Genomic DNA, 6,506 nt, shown 5'->3' with positions numbered 1-6,506 from the left:
GTTGTTCTGCAGATGCTGGCTGTGATGTAGATGCTGGTTGTGATGTAGATGCTGGTTCTGCTGTAGATGTTGGTTGTTCTGCAGATGCTGGTTGTGCTGTAGATGTTGGTTGTGCTGAAGATGCTAGTTCTGCTGTAGATGTTGGTTGTTCTGCAGATGTTGGTTCTGCTGTAGATGCTGGTTGTGCTGTAGATGTTGGTTGTTCTGCAGATGCTGGTTGTGCTGTAGATGTTGGTTGTTCTGCAGATGCTGGTTGTGATGTAGATGCTGGTTGTGATGTAGATGCTGGTTCTGCTGTAGATGTTGGTTGTTCTGCAGATGCTGGTTGTGCTGTAGATGCTGGCACTGTAGATGTCGGTTCCACTGTAGAAGCTTGCTCTACTGTTGATGCTGGTTGTGCTGTAGATGCTGATTTTACCGTTGATGATGGTTGTGCTGAAGACATTAGTTCTACTGTGGATGTAAAGTGTTCTTCAGATGTTGATTGAGCTGTAGAATCTTCGTCTGTTGTAAATGCTGGTCCTACTGTAGATAACAGTTGTACTGTAGAAGCTGGTTGTTCTGAGGAGGCTGCTTGTGTTGTAGATGCCGGTTGTGCTGTAGATGATGCTCGTACTGTAGATGCTGGTTCTGATGTAGATGAAAGTTCTATTGTAGATGCTAGTTCTGGTTGTGCTGTAGATGATGGTTCTACTGTAGATGCTGATGCTACTGTATATTTTGATTCTTGTTCCACTGTAGATGATGGCTCCACTGTAGATGATGGACCTACTGTAAATGATGGTTGTGCTGAAGACCCTAATTCTGCTGTAGATGTTGGTAGTTCAGTAGATGATGATTGAACTGTTGATTCTGTTTCTGCTGTAGATGCTGGGTCTGTTGTAGATAATTGCTCTACTGTTGAATCTGGTTGTGCTGTAGATGCTGGTTCTACTGTGGATGGTTGTTTTGAAGTCACTAGTTCTACTGTAGATACTAGTTGTACTGTAGATGTTGGTTGTTCTTTAGATGATGATTGAACTGTGGATGATAGTTCAGCTGTAGATGCTGCTGCTACTGTGGATGCCAGTTGTACTGTAGAAGATGATGGTGCTGAAGATTCTGGTTGTGCTGTAGATGCTGGTTGTGCTGTAGATGCTGGTTGTGCTGTAGATGCTGGTTCTGCTGTAGATATAGATTCTGCTATAGATGATAGTACAACTGTAGATGTAGATGCTGGTTTTGCTGTAGATATTGGTTCTACTGTAGTTGATGGCTGTGCTGAAGACACTTGCTGTACTGTAGATGCCGGTTTTTCAGATGATGATTGAACAGTAGATGCTGCAGAAGGTGGTTCTACTGTAAATACTGGTTCTGCTGTAGGTGATGTTTCTAATGTAGATCCTGGTTCTACTGTAGATGATGATCCTGGTTGTTCTGTAGTTGCTGGTTGTGCTGTAGATGCGGGTTGTGCTGTAGATGCTGGTTGTGCTGTAGATGCTGGTTGTGCTGTAGATGCTGGTTGTGTTATAGATTCTGGTTGTGCTGTAGATGCTGGTTGTGATGTAGATTCTGGTTGTGCTGTAGATGCTGGTTGTGATGTAGATTCTGGTTGTACTGTAGATTCTGGTTGTGATGTAGATTCTGGTTGTACTGTAGATGCTGGTTGTGTTGTAGATTCTGGTTGTGCTGTAGATGTTGGTTGTACTGTAGATGTTGGTTGTGCTGTAGATGCTGGTTGTGTTGTAGATTCTGGTTGTGCTGTAGATGCTGGTTGTGTTGTAGATTCTGGCTGTGCTGTAGATGCTGGTTGTATTGTAGATTCTGGCTGTGCTGTAGATGTTGGTTGTGCTGTAGATTCTGGCTGTGCTGTAGATGTTGGTTGTGCTGTAGATGTTGGTTGTGCTGTAGATTCTGGCTGTGCTGTAGATGCTGGTTCTACTCTAGTGGATCCTTCCACTGTAGATGTTGATGCTGGTTCTGCTGTAGATTGTGATGTAGATCCTGGTTGTGCTGAAGGTTCTGATTGTGCTGTAGATATTGGTTCTACTGAAAATGTTGTTTCAACTGTAGATGTTGGTGATGGCTCTTCTGATGTTACATCTGACACTGGGGCAGTTTCTGAAGGTTTTGTAGGTAATACAGATGTTTCTGGCATTGTAGTATGTGTATTTGGAAATATACCATTTGTTGTTCCAGTTTTTGTATTTGTTTCAACTATGGAAGAGGTTTTTGTTGTTGAAACTGTCATGTCTGTTAAGTCAGACTCAGGAGATGTTCCTGATGGTTTTGTAGTTAATGAGGATGTCACAGGTCGTGTTGTATCAGGTTCTGCAAGTGTCCCTTCTGTTGCTTTATCAGATACTGGAGATGTTTTGGTTGACAATTCCACTAATGACGTCATTTCTATGGTGGGTGCAAGCTCTGAAGATGTTTCTGTTGTAGATTCTGACATCCCAGATGAATCTTTTGATGTAGAATCAGTCAAGGGAGAGGTTTCTAGTGGTTTTGTAGGAAGGGTAGAGGTTTCTTCTTCTGTGGTACCATCACCTGGAATGTTAAAGATAAGTAAATTATGAATTAAAGGCAATTATATGCTATATAAAACATCATTTTGAATCCCCCACATTATTGTTTGTGTAACTTTTTTTTACCTCTGATACTTGATAATTTAGGAAGTGGACTAAGTAGTAAGATGGGTATTCAGTACAGGATATGTCAGTACATGGAAGATGACCTCCCATTGCTGGAACTCCCAATGAGTGAGTTAGCTGACATATGTGTCCGCTCTCTCTTCAGGTCTATAGGAGCCAAGCCAATAAACTCAGATATGTTTGGCGCTGGTGGAGCATGTGCAGCTCACTCTCCATTTAGCCGGACTTCAGGTTGTGAAGTGGACTCCTATTCCTGAGATTATTGCTGATTTTAGGGGTGAGTCGCACATCTAACCATTCTCAGGGTAGGTGCAGGTCCCACCTCTTGGTCTATCATGTATTTATGACATTTCCTGTGTTTTTTCCATGGTCTGTCCATAAAAATATCCCTTTACGTTGTGACTTCTAAGGTCGATGTCATCTGGTGTTGGCATCTGTGCCAACATTTAGCTGATCTACTGAAGGTTATCAACTAACAAAGGACATTCATGCTGCGTCCCACTGGTTCAATACAGAATTCAGCTAGACTCAGTTATGGTGGTGGTCAACCGATCCCTGAATGAACAGAATGCAAATGACTATTGGCCTGTACCATTGGACTATTGGGCTGTATCCATTTGAATGGAGCCCTAATTGTGTGCATGGTAAACACTAAGCCGCTACCCCCCTCATTTATAGTAGGCGTGTTGTGTGTGTCTCATCAGTGTCTTGCATTTTCCTTCCATGGTGCTTCCAGTTGAGCGCCCGTGATATAGACTCACACTACAATTTTTCTGTCTCGCACTTTGGGAAACTTGGGTCTTTCATTCGTTTACATAGGTGGTGTCTACTTGCATAACTGCTTACATACATATCATTTTATGAAATATTTGTTTACCCACCTGATGTATAAGTTGTAGTGGACATAAAGCCACTGAATTCAATGGGAATATCCTCTCCATCTCTTTCTTCTAAAATTTCTGTAGATGGAACAATTAATGAAATATCAATGACATCTCGTAACCTTCTTATTAAGGATTAGAAGCAAACTGAATTACAATAAAGCTGGAAATTTTGAAATAAAAATATCTCTCTCGTGCAGACAATCCACGAAAAGAGAACCGAGTAGGTCAGTTTCTGCATATTTGAGTTATACATCTGCCACTTTAAAAGCAAATCAAGCCACCGTTAAACCAAACTTGACCCTAGCACAAATCTGTGGTGATCATATACGTAACTTGTCTTTCATTGAAACTTCAGGTCCTTAAAGGGAACTTGCCAGTTAAACTATAACACACTAACAAAATATTCCTTCCTAGATTGTCATTTTCCATGCCTGAAACGTTCCATAGTCTATTAATAGAATTGACACCATATTAATGTTCGTCTAGCTCAGCGGCTGCTCCATATTGCTGATTGACATGGGGCTTGCTTTCACTTCAGCTGAGCCAACTAGTCTGCTAAGTCATTCATTCGCTGGTTTTGTGCGTCACTGGAGAGAATGTAATTGAATGAGAGGCTTGATAGAGAGGCTGGCCATATGTGATTGGCTGAAGAGTAATCAGCTCAACCCTCCCTCAGGAATTCTCTTTAGTGAGGGGAAGGATATGAATATGGTGGTCACAGGTCAGAAAAAGTATGATGATTGGACTCACATTGGGTCATTGGCATTAATGGTCAGTCACTTTACAAATGTTTTAGGCATGGAGAGGAACAATATAGGGATAGTTACATTACCTTGTAATAGTAGTTTTTATAGATATTAGTTAGCATGGGTTAGTTTGAGTGACAGGTTCCCTTTAAACACTTTCAGATCAAAAGCCAAACTTATGCCAATTCACATCTCAGGCCTAAAGTATATTCCGACTATAAACCAGGCTGCTAATTCAATGCAATCCCCTTTTTGTGTATCTCCACCTCCTCTACTCTCAGATGGGGCTACATCAGTCTCTGGGAAAATTGTTTTCTTGTCACTGGACACCGGATAATACAGTATTGCAGATAAAGTCCTTAATAAACTCCTTCTTACTTAATGTATGGATCAACAATGAGGATTCATGTTGGCATCAAACTGAAAAATAATAGATAGTCAAGTTTTTAATTCTTCCACACCTTATCCACCCCAAACTGGAGACCTTTGGGTTATTTGAAGGCTATAACCATATAAATCAGGGCACTGCCTTTAACTTTACATGTACAAAGCCAAATTAGCAATAGTGCAGACAAAGGGGCACATTTACTAAGAACAGTGCAGTCTGTACTAGGTGCAGTTGCCTGTGTAATATGCAGGGGGCGCCAGATTCAGGATCACCAGCACCGGGTCTTCATGAATCTGGCGCCCCCTGCACTTTTTTTTTTGTCACCACCACCATGTCATGTTCTTTACAACCTGAAAATAAATCGACCTACAATATAGGTTGAATAAGTTGTGGGAGAGCAAACGCTGCATAGCGTAAAAATCTGGACAGTGACCGATTCTCTTGCAGTTTCATGAATCCATATTGTTGATCCAAGAAGGAAAGACTTTGGGGGTCGTTTATTTTGGCCTCTCAAACGGAAAAAACAGGCAGTGATTTTATTTCCTCTCTGCGCATCTTGCACCTTAATTTATGAAGTGTCCGAGCCATAATATTGGTGCTTTTTGCCATTGTCAACTTGTTCTGTTTTTGGGCACAAAATTTTAGCATGTGATTTCACCGATTTTCTGACGCTTTTATTTTTTTTCTAGTTTTTGGCGCTTTTTGGGGCGCAAAAAGAGAGCCGCCAAAAGCTGGTCTAGGGAGTTCTTAACCTTTTAGTCCGTGCGCCAATTCATTAATCCCTTGCACCACAAACTTGTATCCCACCAAAAATAATAAATGCCCCTCTTTATTGGGGACTTTATCAGGGATACTGTATCGCCAGGCAAAAAGCTCCAGTGAAAAGATAAGGATTTCTGCTCGCCCTTTAATACACATCGTAATTTATCTCAAGTCTGTGACAACCTAATCGTAGGGTGATAAGAAGATGCCACGGCCATGACAGGTTTGATATCTGAGCTGAATACATAGTATACAGTGTTAGCAGTAATGACGATTTTGACCTGTTTCTGTTTGGATCTTGATGTTCTGTAGAGATCACATTTGGTGTGTGATCTCTGATTTACCTACCAATAATAGAAGATCTCTTGGATGAGTAACGACTGGATGTAGGATCTGTAGAGTAAAAGATGAAACATATGACAATTTCATTAAGACAAAAGCTTTGTATACAATATATGACCATTGTCCGACTGACCTCATCAAAAAGCCTCCAGTAGTAGAGATGAGCGAGCACTAAAATGCTCGAGTGCTCGTTATTCGAGACAAACTTTTCCCGATGCTCAAGTGCTCGTATCGAATAACAAACCCCATTGAAGTCAATGGGAGACTCGAGCATTTTTAACTGAAAGAACAGATTCAAAGAAGAACACTGAAGAACACATTGCAGATGTTTCCGTACGGAAAACATCTGTGTTCTTCACTGTGTTCTTTCACTGTGTTCTTCACTTAAATGATCCTGTGTTCACTGTGTTCACTGTTTCATTGTATTCTTCATTGTTCTTCACAGTGTTTTCTTAAGTAAATGTTCGATCTCGAGCAGGGGAAATTCTCGTCCGAGCAACGAGCAGTTTCGAGTACTCTAATACTCGAACGAGCATCAAGCTCGGACGAGTATACTCGCTCATCTCTATCCAGTAGCCTTCAAATAAAGTTGTCTCTGAAAGGAGGTCTGGGGTCTAGTACTGGGTTAGAACCTGGACTCTCAATTGGTAGGTCATGTCTGGTTTGAGAAATTTATGTTCTTGTGTAAAAATGGATGGATTGGTTAAGCCCAGTGATGGGGAACGTTTTAGAAACAGAATGCCCAAACTAC

The sequence above is a fragment of the Engystomops pustulosus genome, chromosome 4 (genome assembly GCF_040894005.1).
Source record: "Engystomops pustulosus chromosome 4, aEngPut4.maternal, whole genome shotgun sequence".
Lineage (NCBI taxonomy): Eukaryota > Metazoa > Chordata > Amphibia > Anura > Leptodactylidae > Engystomops > Engystomops pustulosus.
Note: the sequence above shows the minus strand (reverse complement) of the source record.